Here is a 14,836-nt window from a genome sequence, read left to right as displayed (position 1 = left end):
TTTGGACCCTAAAACTTGGATAAGAAATTCTCTACATCTCTTGGTTTATATAGGACACCATTTACAATTATACCCTTCCTTTTAGAAACAAACTCATGGGGTTTTGACCCAAGCCCATATACTAGAAGTCTTGAAATTGGCTTTAGGTCCTTGGGTCAGTAGCTTTCAGTCTTAAGTCCTTGACTTTGATAGTTGACTTGACTTTTGACTTTGACTTTCCAACACTGTTGCTCCCAAGCTGGAATTTTCCTAAGCATCGTAAATAGCCATCCTTTTTGTCCCAAAATGCACTTATTAGAAATATGCATCCTAAATGGCCTGTATCCTGCAAATGTTAGCAAAAGCTATAAGTTGTCTATTCATTAAGCATAAGAAGGGCATATTTGAAGCATTGTAAAGGTAATAAAATGTACATTTGGGGACTGATCACAAGCTTGGTTATGCAAGGCTACTTTTGAGTTGAGGCCATAAGCTCTAGTCTTCTAGGTTGAAGACATAATCTTCAGTCTTTTGGGTTTGAGTCCTTGACCATTGACCGTTGACTTAGACTTTGACTTGGACCTTGACTTTTCAGCATTTTCTCATGTAAGCTAAAGTCTTCATAACAAGCGTTAATAGAGCTTTTTTTGGCTTTAAAATGCATCTTTTACAATAAGTGGTCAGAAAAGGCCTGTAACCTTCAAATGACAGTAAAAACTATGAGTTGTCTGTTTATAAAACATAAGAATGACATAATTGCAGCATTGTAAAGGTAATAAAACGTATATTTGGGGTCTGATCAGAGAACGACCATGAAGTAAAAGATCATGAATCAAAAGTATTGGTGGATTCAATTCTCTTGATCAAATTCCCTCTCATATATTCTTTTATTCTCAATAGTATAGTCTAGTTTAGCTTAGCAATAGTTTAATTCACAATCTCTACAATCATCATTTTTAATCTCTCAAATCCCCTTTCCAGTCTCGTTCTTCATAATTATTGCAAATTAAAAGTTGAACGATATCCTACTCATGCATAATTTACTCGTTGAGGGATAATTAGGTTTTGATCTAGTGTGGTTTAATTAAACCAATGACATCCATCATCCATTGTCATCCCATATTCCATTCTCAATTAACTTTAAAACAAGCGTATATCAAAGGGTCCAAATATGGCAACAAATGAAACTACTACACTGCAAAAATGTGGGAGGCCTTAGGAAAAGGAGAATAACTAAGAAAACATCTTGTCCTGATAAAAGTCAAGTAATGGCTGGAGCTCCAGAAACAAACAATGAAAATGTGCAAATACCCAAGTTCAATGAAATGCCTATGGTTGCCCCTGGAGAGGCACGGGTACCTAAAAATGAAGATATCTCAATATTCCATACATATTCATGTGAATTGTAGGATAGGAAAGCACTTGTCATCGATGACATATTTAGCTATGCTATAGCTGTTGAAATATCAAAGGATAATGATGATATTGATAATAAGCCACGTATTGTGAATGAATGTAGACAAAGGAAAGATTGGTAAATGTGGAAAGATGCTATTCAAGCAGAGTTAAAATCTCTGGAAAAACGTGGTGTGTTTGGACCTATAGTGAAAACACCGGGGAGTCTTTCCTGTATTCAAGACTCGGGCTATATGCCCTCTTTTTTATTGTAAAACACTTTTGAGAGCTCTCGAATAGGCCGGTACTAAACATATATGCATGCAAGAAATGAGAGAAATGAAGTCGAAAGATATAAGGCTCGACTTGTGGCACAAGGATTCTCTCAAAGACCTGGTATTAACTATGAGGAGACATACTCTCATGTTATGGACATCACTTTTAGATATCTAATTAGTCTTGCAGTTTCTGAAAAAACTTGATACGGGACTTGTGGATGTTGTAACTGCATATTTGTATGGAGACTTAGATATTGATATCTATATAAAAATCCCTGAACGTTTTAAAATGCCACAAACAAAGTCAAAGGGTATGTATTTAATAAAGGTAAGACGTGCATTATATGGGTTAAAACAATCTAGAAGGATGTGGTACAGCTGTCTGAGTATGTATTTGATAAATGGGGGGTACACGAACGATGACATCTGCCCATGTGTCTTCATTAAGAAATCCGAGTTTGGATTTTCTATAGTAGCAGTGTATGTGGATGACATAAACTTGATCGAGACTCCTACAGAATTGGAGAAAACTGCTAACTATTCGAAGAAAATATTTGAAATGAAAAACTTGGAAAAGATGAAACTTTGTCTTGGTTTGCAAATAGAACGGAGTTCTAATGGGATTCTAGTCCATCAATCCCGATATACTGAAAAGGTCTTGAAACAATTTAAAATGAACAAAGCACATCCACTTAGTACACACATGGTTGTGCGAAGCCTGGATTTGGATAAGGATCCATTTCGACCAAAGGAAGAACATGAAGAATTTCTTGGTCCTGAAGTACCCTACTTTAGTGCTATTGGAGCACTTTTGTATTTAACACAGTGCACAAGACTAGTCATTGCATTTTCTGTTAATTAGTTTATTATCAAGATATAGTTGTGCACCTACACTTAGAAACTGGGATGGTGTCAAACACATATTGAGATATCTTCATGGAACAACTGATATGAGACTATTTTATTCTTGTGATTCCACTAACGAATCTCATCTAGTTGGATATGCAGACTCGGGTTATCTTTTCTGACCCTCATAAAGGTCACTCTCAAACAAGTTATGTGCTTATTTGTAATCATGCACCTATATCTTAGCGATCAACAAAACAAGGCACGGTAGCAACTTCTTATAATGCAGAGTTAATTGCACATTTTGAAGTAACAAAAGAAATATATAATTAGGACAAATGCTATGTCTATATATATCTACATAATCTAGTCCACAAGTCTACAACAATTCAACAAATTGTTAACTTCCTATAATGTTATAAGTCTATATAACCCTACTACCATGTAGAGAAAACTATAAAAGATTAACATTGAAAATAAAAAATTACCTTGTTTTGTTTTGTTTTTTTTTAAGTGAAAATTTTATTGATAATGCATGATAACGAGTTTTACAAATAATTAGAACAAGCGTGCAACAAGTTGCACCGCAAATCCTTTCTGAATTTGTTTTTTGTTTTTTATTTTTTGATTTTTGTTTGGATTGAGGTCTGACGCTTGTTTAAGAATTTAGAGTGAAAGAAAGGAGGGAGAGCTTACGGGTTTGTTATGAGTGATTGGAATTATACAAACTGACCTGTTGGGCTTTGGGGCTTTGGCTATTTGTTTGTCTCATTAACCTATCAAACATTGAAAGACATATTTGTCCATCTTTAATGGTTTTGCACTCAAAATAAATGATAAATGATAATTTTGTAAGGGCAAAAAGAGAAGTAAAAAAATCGTTAGTTTATTGGAATGTTTTTTATTAGTCTTTTTTTTCATACTATTTTTTTTTTTTGTTGATTATATTCTCACTATAGTTGTGAAAATTTTGGGGGTGGAGTAGTGGAAGTTTGCTAAAATAATTGTGGGTGCGAGTCTTTAGAGTTTGAAATTTTTTCTAGGCAATTAGTTATGTGGTAGTGGAGCTTTTCTAATCTCAGAGGGTGCGACCGCCCCCACACGTAACCCCTATATTCATTTATGCCTCAACATGCAGTTCGAACACAGAACAAAACGATAAATATAAACAATTGAGTACTGAAAATGTGTACAATTCAAGTAATTCAGAACATAACACTACTATTACATAACTATAACTATTACATAAGACAATCAACGTACTTGGGCTATTACATAGCCATAACTATTCAAAGTAATTCAGAACAGAACTCCAGATTGAACTTCAAGTAGTTCAGATCATAGTTATAATGTGACCTTCTCCTTCCGATAGTTTTTCAAGGAAACAAACTCCTACTGCGGGTAGAGCTTCGATAAATCCCCAATAAGGCTAAATAAACCACTGTCGGATACGACCAAAGCACTGCTGGGTAAGTTCAACCTCATTTAAGGAATGACCTGGTTGACCAGGTTTTGGCTTCCTGAAGTGAAAGGGTGGGACCTGTAGATAAAACCCCCATATCAGCATGCAAATGTGGCTAAAACCTAATACAACCATAACAATGGCAAAGAAAAGCCCCGGGATTCTCAAAGCTTCGACCTGTCTTCCCTCTTTGTCAGGGACAGAGCTAGGATTCTAAACTAGGGGGTGCGAGATTATGTGCACACCCTACCCCACCCAAAAAAAAAAAAAGTATGCAATTTTTTTATATTTTTTTGTGAGAAGGTCTAAACAATAAATATCAACAAAATTATTCATTTATTTCAATTCACAAAACTAGAGTACGTTGACTACTAAAAATTTAATATTGACTGACAAAGTTAACTACTTAAGCACTTAAGTCATTAATTGATACTACTATGTCTATATATATCTATATAATTTAGTCCACAAGTCTACAACAATTCAACAAATTGTTAAATTCATATAATACTATAAGTCTATATAACCCTACTATTATGTGGAGAAAACTATAAAAAAATTAACATTGAAAGTAAATTTTTGTTTTGTTTTGTTTTGTTATATATTTGTTTTTTGTTTTTTTTAAGTGGAAATTTTATTGATAATGATAACGAGTTTTACAAATAATTAGAACAACCGTACAACAAGTTGCGCTGCAAGTCCTTTCTGATTTTGTTTTTTGTTTTTTGTTTTTTGATTTTTTGTTTGGATTGAGGTCTGACGCTTGTTTAAGAATTTAGAGTGAAAGAAAGGAGGGAGAGCTTACGGGTTTGTTATGAGTTATTAGAATTATACAAACTGACCGGTTAGGCTTTGGGGCTTTGGCTATTTGTTTAGTCTCATTAACCTATCAGACATTCAAAGACACATTTGTCCATCTTTAATGGTTTTAGACTCAAAATAAATGATAAATAATAATTTTGTAAGGGCAAAAAGAGAAGTAAAAAAAATGTTAGTTTAATGGAATATGTTTTATTAGTCTTTTTTTTTATACTATTTTTTTTTTGTTGATTATATTCTCACTATAGTTGTAAAAAATTTGGGGGTGCAGTAGTGGAAGTTGCTAAAATAATTGTGGGTGCGAGTCTTTAGAGTTTGAACTTTTTTCTATGCAATTAGTTATGTGGTAGTGGAGCTTTTCTAATTTCAGGGGGTGCGACCGCCCGCACCCCCCCCCCCCACTATATCCATCTATGCCTCAACATGTAATTCGAACACATAACATAACGATAAATAGAAACAATTGAGTACTAAAAATATGCACAATTCAAGTAATTCAGAACATAACACTACTATTACATAAGACAATCAACGTACTTGGGCTATTACATAACCATAACTATTCAAAGTAATTCAGAACAGAACTCCAGATTGAACTTCAAGTAGTTCAGATCATAGCTATAATGTGACCTTCTCCTTCCGGCAGTTTTTCAATGAAATGAACTCCTGTTGCGGGTAGAGCTTCGATAAAATCCCCAATAAGGTTAAACCACTGTCGGATACGACCAAAACACTAATGGGTAAGTTCAGCCTCATTTAAGGAATGACATGGTTGACCAGGTTTTGGCTTTCTGAAGTGAAAGGGTGGGACATGTAGTTAAAACCCCCATATCAGCATGCAAATGTGGCTGAAACCTAATACGGTCATAACAATGGCAAAGAAAACCCACGAGATTCTCAAAGCTTTGACCCGTCTTCCCTCTTTGTCAGGGATGGAGGCAGAACTCTAAACCAGGGGGCGCGAGATTATGTGTACACCCCACCCTACCCAAAAATATAAGATATGCAATTTTTTTTATTTTTTTTGTCAAAAGGTCTAAACAATAAATATCAACAAAATTATGCATTTATTTCAATTCACAAAACTAGAGTGCGTTGACTACTAAAAATTTAATATTGACTAACAAAGGTAATTACTTAAACACTTAAGCCATTAATTGATACGACTATGTCTATATATATTTAATCTAGTCCAAAATTCTATAACAATTAAGCAAATTGTTAACTTCATATAATACTATAAATCTATATAACCCTACTATTATGTGGAGAAAACTATAAAAGATTAACATCGAAAGTAAAAAATTGTCTTGTTTTGTTTTGTTATATATATATATTTTTTTAAGTGAAAATTTTATTGATAATGATAACGAGTTTTATAAATAATTAGGACAAACGCTATATCTATATATATCTACATAATCTAGTTCACAAGTCTACAACAATTTAACAAATTGTTAACTTCCTATAATACTATAAGTCTATATAATCCTACTATCATGTGGAAAAAACTATAAAATATTAACATTAAAAGTAAAAAAAATTACCTTGTTTTGTTTTGTTATTTGTTATTTGTTTTTTTTTAAGTGGAAATTTTATTGATAATAATAACGAGTTTTACAAATAATTAGGACAAGCATGTAACAAGCTGCGTCGCAAGTCCTTTATGAATTTGTTTTTGTTTTTGTTTTTTGTTTTTTGTTTGGGTTGAGGTCTGACATTTATTTAAGAACTGAGAGTGAAAGAAATGGGTGCTAATATTTGCACCGTGGGACTCTTTATATTCACCGTTTTAAAATTTAAATGACATTTACACCCCTAAAATGCTCGAGTTTGTTCATATTCTTCCCATCAATCTCCACTCTCCAATCACCTTGTTAGTTGTTAGAATTCCATTAAACCATCTCAAGTGAGTTCACCAATCTTTTCAGATCCTTACTAACGCCACACGTGACACGTTTGAATCCATTTGATAAATAACTAATCTCAATTCCACGTAATTTTCAAGGGGAGTTTCTGTAAAATGAGTATCAAATTCATCTTGAAACGAAGTTTTGCATCATAGAAATTAATCAATATAGTTACACAAAGGAGAGCGATTGAATGTGTATATTCATATTTTTTTTATTTGTTTGATATGAGAGTTTGAAGAGTTCAATTATATATTGGTATGAAAACTGCAAATCTAAGGATGTGCCCCTTAAACCAATTCTTCTGTGTTATGATTCGTAAACTCAATAGTGGAAATTGAAAAGAAAAATAAAGTGTAAAGAGCTTGTTGTATTCTTACTAACTCACCAGTTGAATAAGGTAAAAATTAAGATTAGGTGTTTCTTTCGTTAGGTTACATCTTATGTGGGTATACATGTCTTTTTATTACTAAGAATGGTGAACTTAAAAACTTTGAACGGTGAAAATATTAACACCTGAAAGAAATGAGGAAGAGCTTATGGGTTTGTTATGGGTGATTAGAATTATACAAACTGATCGGTTGGGCTTTGGCCTTTGGCTATTTGTTTTAGTCTTATTAACCATCAAACTTTCAAAGACACATTTGTCATTCTTTAATGGTTTTGGACTCAAAATAAATGATAAATGATAATTTTGTAAGGGCAAAAATAGAAGTAAAAAAAAAAATGTTGGTTTATTGGAATATTTTTTATTAGTTTTTTTTTTCATACATATTTTTTTTTTTTGTTGATTATATTTTCACTATAGTTGTGAAAATTTTGGGGTGCAGTAGACGAAGTTTGTTAAAATGGAAAGGGGTGCGAGTCCTTATAGTTTGATGATTTTTCTAGGCAATTAGTTATGTGGTAGTGGAGCTTTTCTAATCTAAAGGGTGCGACTATCCCCACACGCATCCCCTATATTAACTAGCATGAATGCACGTGCTCTGCACATGAATGCCTATGGAAAACTATGTGAGCATACCGGCGATTTAATTAAGCATCTTTCTACCACTTAACCAACTCAACAACAATTTCTGAACCCAGTGCAAAAAACTCAAACATGATGTCTTTTTTCTATAAACGGAAACAAACTAATATCAAAGTACTATTCGTGGGAATATGCACACGTAACTTTCTCACTAAAGATGGAGATGGACGGTATAGGGTAATAGGGACATTAATTCGAGCCCACGTGAGTCATTTTGCATCACACCACCTTCGGGTTGCAAAGTGGCATCATAATTTTAACCACAATCGGATAACAAATTTCACCGTCTCCAATTTCAAGATTCCCCAACTATACAAAAATCAATAGGAATATTTGAAAATTTCCCAAGCTTACTGATGAAACTGAAATTAAATACGTACATTAATGTTTAACATATTTTAAATTGAAATCTGCATGCAAAGCAAGATTATGGACAATGGAGCTCAGCCTTGTATTCTTATAAATAAATTTATTAACAAATAATGCAATTACATTTGGTATTTTTTAAAAGAAAAAGTACAAACCAAGTGGAAGTGTGAGGATACCGGGTGGGAGGTGGGGGACTCACCTAAAAAAGCAACACTTAATTAAAGGAGTTGCATACGCGCGAAGCCGAGCAGCAAAAAAGACATTATGTTAGTTTTTTGTTGCTTGAGATGTATATTCTTCTTCAAATTGTGTCAACTTAGGTGATTTAGACACCCCTTCCTAAATGCCGCCCGACACCTTTATCCAACAAAATTTTCTAATGTGATCATGTAATTTGTAAGGTCTTGGGTAGCTAGCTAGCAAACTTAGAAGCTGTGAATGATCATAAATGATTAACTTTATATATAGACATAAATAAAACATTTATCAATCAACTTTATTAGTGATTGTTTTCGTTATAGCTAGGTGTTTGATTAACATCGAAGACTCGCGATGATCACATATGAGATAATCTACATGGAATTTTGATGAGGGATCAAGCATTATGGCGACAAGATCCGTTTTTTTTTGGAGGAATATATAAATTCTGACCCAATTGTCACATTTCAAGTATCGTCTGAGATTTTACAACTCATTTTGACCATTCAACAAAGATATGTCCTGTAAAAATAAGCGTCATCACAAGTCGGCCCCTCTTTATTCGATCTTGAGAAGCCAAAAACAGCTCATGCATGCACTATAAAGAGCATTCAGTGAATGTGCTAAACATGTAACATTTCAACTTACATTGGTGAGAGACTTAAAATGAGACACTTCCATCTATATATTCAAGAGTTTCCCATGGTTCTTGGCATGCTTTTCTCTTTCTTAGTCAACTCGAATGCTCGCATCTTGTAGGAGGCATACATTCTCACTGGAATCGATATTGATCACCATTCATTTTTGAGCACGACTTTTCGTTGAGGGACTTGGATATACTCAATTAAAAGAGCATTATCCTTTGAAGAGGTGAAAAGTTTGAAGCAGTTTCCCTTTATAAACTCTCGCAAGTGAGACCAGGCGCGTGAAGAATGAAAGTTAGCAATAGTCAGAAGGGAGCACTAACAAACACATGTGTGTCTTGGAAGAATGAAAGTTAGCAATAGCCGGAAGGGAGCACTAACATCACGAGAGTTGAAAAGTTCTCCAAAACAATTCAATTTTTTTATCAGCAAGAAGTAAACTGAAAAATACCAAAGAAAGGTGATACGCTATTAAGCTACTTACATAAATGGACTAACATATCCAACAAAATCAAAATGATATTTTCATAATCACAATAAAATTGAACTCTTTCATATCATAATAATGTTGAGAGTGGTCTATAGGAAAGCAAAATATAGGTTCCTATGTTTCATAAAATTATTCGATAAGTATAATCAGATTCTCGGATTCTTCCATCTCTATAGATTTGTATGCATATAACTTTGTTAAAAGTTTATTGGTATATAAACATGGTGCGATGTATCATAGATGGTGTGTAAGCAAACATGGTGTGATGAAGAATCCAAGAATAATGGTAAAGCATAAGCTTTAACACTGAAATAACCGAACATTAACCAATGAACATCAGGGTTTAAAAAACCATAAGCAAAAGAATAGCACTATTGACGACTTTATCACATTGGTCACACCTTAAAGGAAGCATGACATTGACAAATTTCTGGCAATCGGTGTCTAATGTCTCTTGACAAACATTATATATTATGCAATTCAAATAGCATATACAAAAGAAAAAATAAATCAAGACACTATGTAATGTTTGTGCCTTCCTACGGTTAACACAACGATACTTGCTCGGTGAGTAGCAAGATCAAAGAAAAAAAAAGGGAGCTAAGAATTTCAAATTGCCTGTTAAGGGTTCCTGGATCATTGTTTTGTGTATGGACTTTTCTCATTAACCTTTTTTTTTTGTCTCATACTCTCATAGACCAACTTCCACAGTTAACCTCAGGTCTAATTCTCCTTGCTACTATGGCAAAAACCATCAAGAATCTAGTAGACAATGAGCAAAGGCCTAAGTATAAATCATTCACATGAAACCAAATAATGTCAAGTTTGATTTTTAAATAATTTTATAATAATCGACTTCCAATCCTATCATTTAGGAGTTTCTCTTACAGATGTATTGTTGCTTTAGGCTAACTAAACACTCTCACTCTCACTCACAGAAACAGGTGGAGGTAGAGGTGGAGGTGGAGGTGGAGGTGGAGGTGGAGGTGCTTAAGTTTGAAATGTACGACTCAAAAGTGGTGGAATATACAAAGGATAGTACACAAATCCATGAACTCAGTATTTCTATATTAGTTTGTGAAGCTTGTAAATGAAGAATACAAAAATCACTGTGCTGTATTTTAAGCGTTACCTGTTGGTAAGTTATTGAAAATCTCTTTGTACCAATGAGATATATTTTGTAAAGAGTTTGAAGCTCATCCTTGTGTAATACGGTTAATACCTAATAAAATATCATATAACAACCAAAAACTCAAAAAAATCAACATGAGATTCTCAAACCAATAAAACAAAAGACAACATTCGTGAAAAAGAAGCATAACTTACTTGTATATTTGAATCATCTCTCTTCCAAATGTACCCCATAACAGAATCCTCCAATGGTCTGTAGCAAGTTTTAGCATTGACTTGATACGGACTACAATGGCTAGCACCCATGTTGTACCCTTCTTGAGACTAATTAATTCCCAAGATTTACTGCCCTGTTGAAGCGTTTAACAAAGACATTCAGACTAACAGACATAATTACCAATTAACAAAAGGCATGTCATTCATAATGAAATTTCGTTGGAGACTTAGTCCAAACGGTGTGGCCATATGCGATGACATGCCTATCATACCATAATTCAGTAATATTAGATTAGTTAAACAACTCATTGCTAATGAAGGTAAGTTCCAAGCACATAGGGATTACCTGGTTCATATCAATGGTCTGAAGAGCTTCCCCTCGAGTAAAAAAATTATTGCATGGTTTTGGTTTTCGTGTTTTCCTTCCCCCTATCTTAGCAGGACTCGGCAATTTTATACGATAGATTTCCTATTTAGAAACGAGAAAGGTATACATCAGTTGACATATCCGTAAGACAGTCACTCATGACATTTCATTTGCTTTGAAATCTTCAATGATATGATTACCGGGTCAAGATTATTAACAGCTTTGACCAAGACATTTAAGAGTAGACCTTCGCGACACCGCCACCTTCGCTTTCTTCAACTTCATCAATGTATGCTACTTTCGAAGAGATGGATTACTGCATCGCGAAGTCAAGAACTTAGATTATGACTGAATTGAACATGATGTCAACAATAAACTTACTTTAGTATATATATTAATCCACGCAATTCTTAATGATTATAAGGAAAAGTTAACGTGCTTGACCATCAAGTTTAGAATATCCGTTAACGGCGGTCTCCACATTGCTTCGGGTTGCCATAGTTTCGACGGTAGCAACATATGTGAATTTTAAGTCACTCTGACCTCTAATTGGGCACAAAGAGATCTCGGCTTTTTGGCTCTTCTTCCGTTGGAACGGTGACGCCTTGTAACCTTGTAGAATTTTCGTGGTGCTTATGATAAGAGTAGTTAGAAAATTATACACCAATGCAAGAACGTAACTATCTCATACATATTCATCTCTCTTGTCTTTACCACTTTACCTCTTTCGTCGACCATGTCAAGGAAAGCTTGAAGCTTCAATGCCCCCTCAGTAGTACATCATTCCTCATTTCGACCGCAAAACCAACAGATTTTATCGTAACGTAAATAGTAATACGAGAAAAAGATTATAAAAGAAAGAAGAATCTTCTTGCGGTTACTGCTTCGCACGAGAGTTTGACCTCTTAGAGACACCCAATGACGAAGATGCAAGATGTTTTCCTCATTTTCCCAAACCTCACTCGTTTTTTTGCAGTTGATCCTCTCCATGAAGTTGGTCCATTCGTCTATCAAAGATATATCGTTAACCACATCAATTTGATAGAATCAACGAAAAATCAAATCGAAAGTAAATAGACAAGAACTCTTTTGGTTCTTTGAGTTAAAGTGAGAAGAGAGGAATAAGATCAATTCCTTAACAACATATCCTCAGTGGTATCACCCATCAATGTAGCAGAAACATGAGAAGTAACCTTAGAGCTACAGATTGACCCAACAAAGTTACTTTCTTTTGCACCGTCCACGAAGTATCCAAAACTTGGTCAACAATCAAGAGAACGACCTTTGGTTATGCGGGACTAACGGGTGAATGTAGGGTGTTTCCCTGTAAAGCACCGCTAAGTTCGGTGGTCGCTTTGCTCAAGATCCCATGTTCAAAGACCAAGTTTCCTTCACACGGTCTATGCATCGGTGTTTCCTTTTCTTCACTCCCACTTTCAACTTCTAGAAAATGAAACTTCTAAGTGTGAGGATTCAATGATTTTCGTGTTATCATTTTTAACCACATGATCCGACTCTTTTTACTCCTACGGCAGCCTTGTTTGATGTTTTGCATGGCCCGATATCTTTTCTGCGGCCAAATTAAGTGAATCTATTTCATCTTTTTCAAGAATCAAATAAGGAATCATTACATTCTCACGATCCATTTCTCTGAAAATCAACAACCTTCCCGACATCTGCAGGTTTCCCCACACTATCTCGCCTCCACTACTCACAACTTCCCTAAAAAAATCATACCTCCAAAAAGAAATCAACAAACTAATAATTTGCATAACAAAGAAATACAAATGCCCAAATAGAGATATAAGGAACTAAGGAAGGAAAGAATACTAACCGAGAATCGACTAAATGGAGGCTTTTTCATCTTGTCCGAACTCTCTTCACCAACAAATCAACACAAGTAATTTCATCATGACTGAACTCAAAAGATCTTTAGCAAAGTAAAACCCAATAACAAAGATGCCCACCTTTGTTAGTATTACTAATAAGTACTTTCTTCTTCTCTGACTTGCACCGACGGTGAAAGAAGAAAGAGAAGAGTGTCTAGAGATTTTTGAGTTGAGAAGAAAAGATGAAGAGACAAAAAAAGAAGATGAAAGGAAAGAAGTTGTTGTTTACCAAAAGAGCGGAGACGGAAGCGGAAAGGAGAGATGTATTTATGATAATTGAAGTCTAATTTATGAATAATTAATATAGGCTTATAATTTCATAAAAGGTATTTATTTAGGCAATCAATAATGGGTAAGTGGCGAACAATTGAATAGGAGCGTATAGTTGATTTCCGACCTGAATTTACACATACGTCCTTAAATTACTATATAATCTTGAGGGTATAGATGGTAGTAAATTATGAAATGACTAAGTAGTCCTTTTTAAAGGCATTGAATAATTGATTTTAATATTTTATTAAGGGCATTTCATGGTAGAAAAAAGGTTGGTCTAATTTAAAGGTCCATGTTAATTATGGTATACTATACTAATAGAGATATATGCCTCTGATGGTCTACTTTCTATAAGTGGACGTTTTCTCGTTCATCTCAGCTTCGTGACTCTTCCGCTTCTTCTTCCGGTTTCATTCTTTATTGGTCCTGGAACAAGGTATAATCATAACTTTCCTAGTCATATAAATACTAAACATTTTTATGCTATAAATATTTTTTTTAATTATTAATTGCAGCTGCATGTAGAGGTTAGAAGTTTTCCAGCTGAGCCAATAAGTCCACTTGTTTCTAATATGGAGGGGACTTATATGATTGGAGGAGGGTCACGTGGTGATATTTACTTGGGATGTAAGTAACTTCTTTTTGTTACTGAGTCTATTATGGCCTAAAAATGAACATTTACGAAGTGTTTGTTTAATTTGGAGTATATTTTGATTATTATTTCAGGTTGCAAGTGGTAGATTGTTGAATAAATGGCATGCTCATTATAGCGCTGTTACTTGCTTGGTATTATCTGATGATGAATCTCTATTAATTCATGGGTCTGATGATGGTTCTGTCCGTATTTGGATTATAACCTAATCTTTTGTGGATGTATTCAACCAACCATAAAGATCATCTCTACAAAATTTCAACTCATTTAATAATGTTTAACTATGTCAAAAGATGATTGCAAAATTGAAAAATCTGAGCCATTTAAAAAAAATCAAAATTGAGAACAATTTTTAATTAGGTTAGAAATTTCTAAATGGTACGAACTTTTTGTGGAGATGTCATCAATGGTTAGTAGATCATATCTACAAATTATTAGCACTTAACTAATTTTGTAGAGGGGTATGGTATTAAAAGTATGGTAAATGGAACCTGCTCGATATATATATTTCCTATTTTATTTGTAAAATTTATTGCTCAGCCATTACTAGGTTCTGAGACAGTATGTTCTATTCACAGGCTCGTAATGTTATTGAGATCCAGAAGGCGAAACAACCCTATGAATATAGTTTCTCAGAACACACTTTGCGTGTCACTGATGTTGTTTGTGGAACTAAGGGATGCAGTGCAATTGTCATTTCAGCTTCTGAAGATTGAACATGTAAGGTAAGGTACGTTCTAGTTTCCACATTTTGTAAAATTGTAGTCATCTTTGTGCTATTGAGAAGTATAGTTACTTCATGCTTATGGTGTCAGTAAATATTAACATATCTATACACGTGGTTAGCCACTTCATCTCACTCCAACAAATCAGGAAAATACTTGATAA

General features: G+C 34.1%; 1 long non-coding RNA gene and 1 pseudogene across 2 annotated transcripts in view; one reads left to right on the top strand and one right to left on the bottom strand.

Annotated features, from left to right (window-relative positions):
- Positions 1–10,432: 10,432 nt before the first annotated feature.
- On the bottom strand, positions 10,433–11,158 carry LOC147503707 (uncharacterized). The gene is made up of 3 exons (XR_015220239.1): positions 11,114–11,158; positions 10,747–10,901; positions 10,433–10,642 (listed from the first exon to the last, which is right to left on the bottom strand). It is a non-coding gene; the product is annotated as an uncharacterized LOC147503707 (long non-coding RNA).
- A 2,430-nt stretch (positions 11,159–13,588) lies between these two features.
- LOC147503703 (protein ROOT INITIATION DEFECTIVE 3-like) overlaps positions 13,589–14,836 on the top strand; it is a 51,544-nt pseudogene continuing 50,296 nt past the window's right edge. The window contains exons 1-5 of the transcript XR_015220957.1: positions 13,589–13,600; positions 13,652–13,732; positions 13,812–13,927; positions 14,001–14,169; positions 14,545–14,701. The product of XR_015220957.1 is annotated as a protein ROOT INITIATION DEFECTIVE 3-like (transcript). The remainder of the gene's footprint in view (positions 13,601–13,651; positions 13,733–13,811; positions 13,928–14,000; positions 14,170–14,544; positions 14,702–14,836) is intronic.

Source organism: Coptis chinensis, chromosome 4 (genome assembly GCF_015680905.1).
Source record: "Coptis chinensis isolate HL-2020 chromosome 4, ASM1568090v1, whole genome shotgun sequence".
Taxonomy (NCBI): domain Eukaryota; kingdom Viridiplantae; phylum Streptophyta; class Magnoliopsida; order Ranunculales; family Ranunculaceae; genus Coptis; species Coptis chinensis.
The sequence above is the reverse complement of the archived record's forward strand: the minus strand, read 5'-3'. Positions and strand labels throughout refer to the sequence as shown.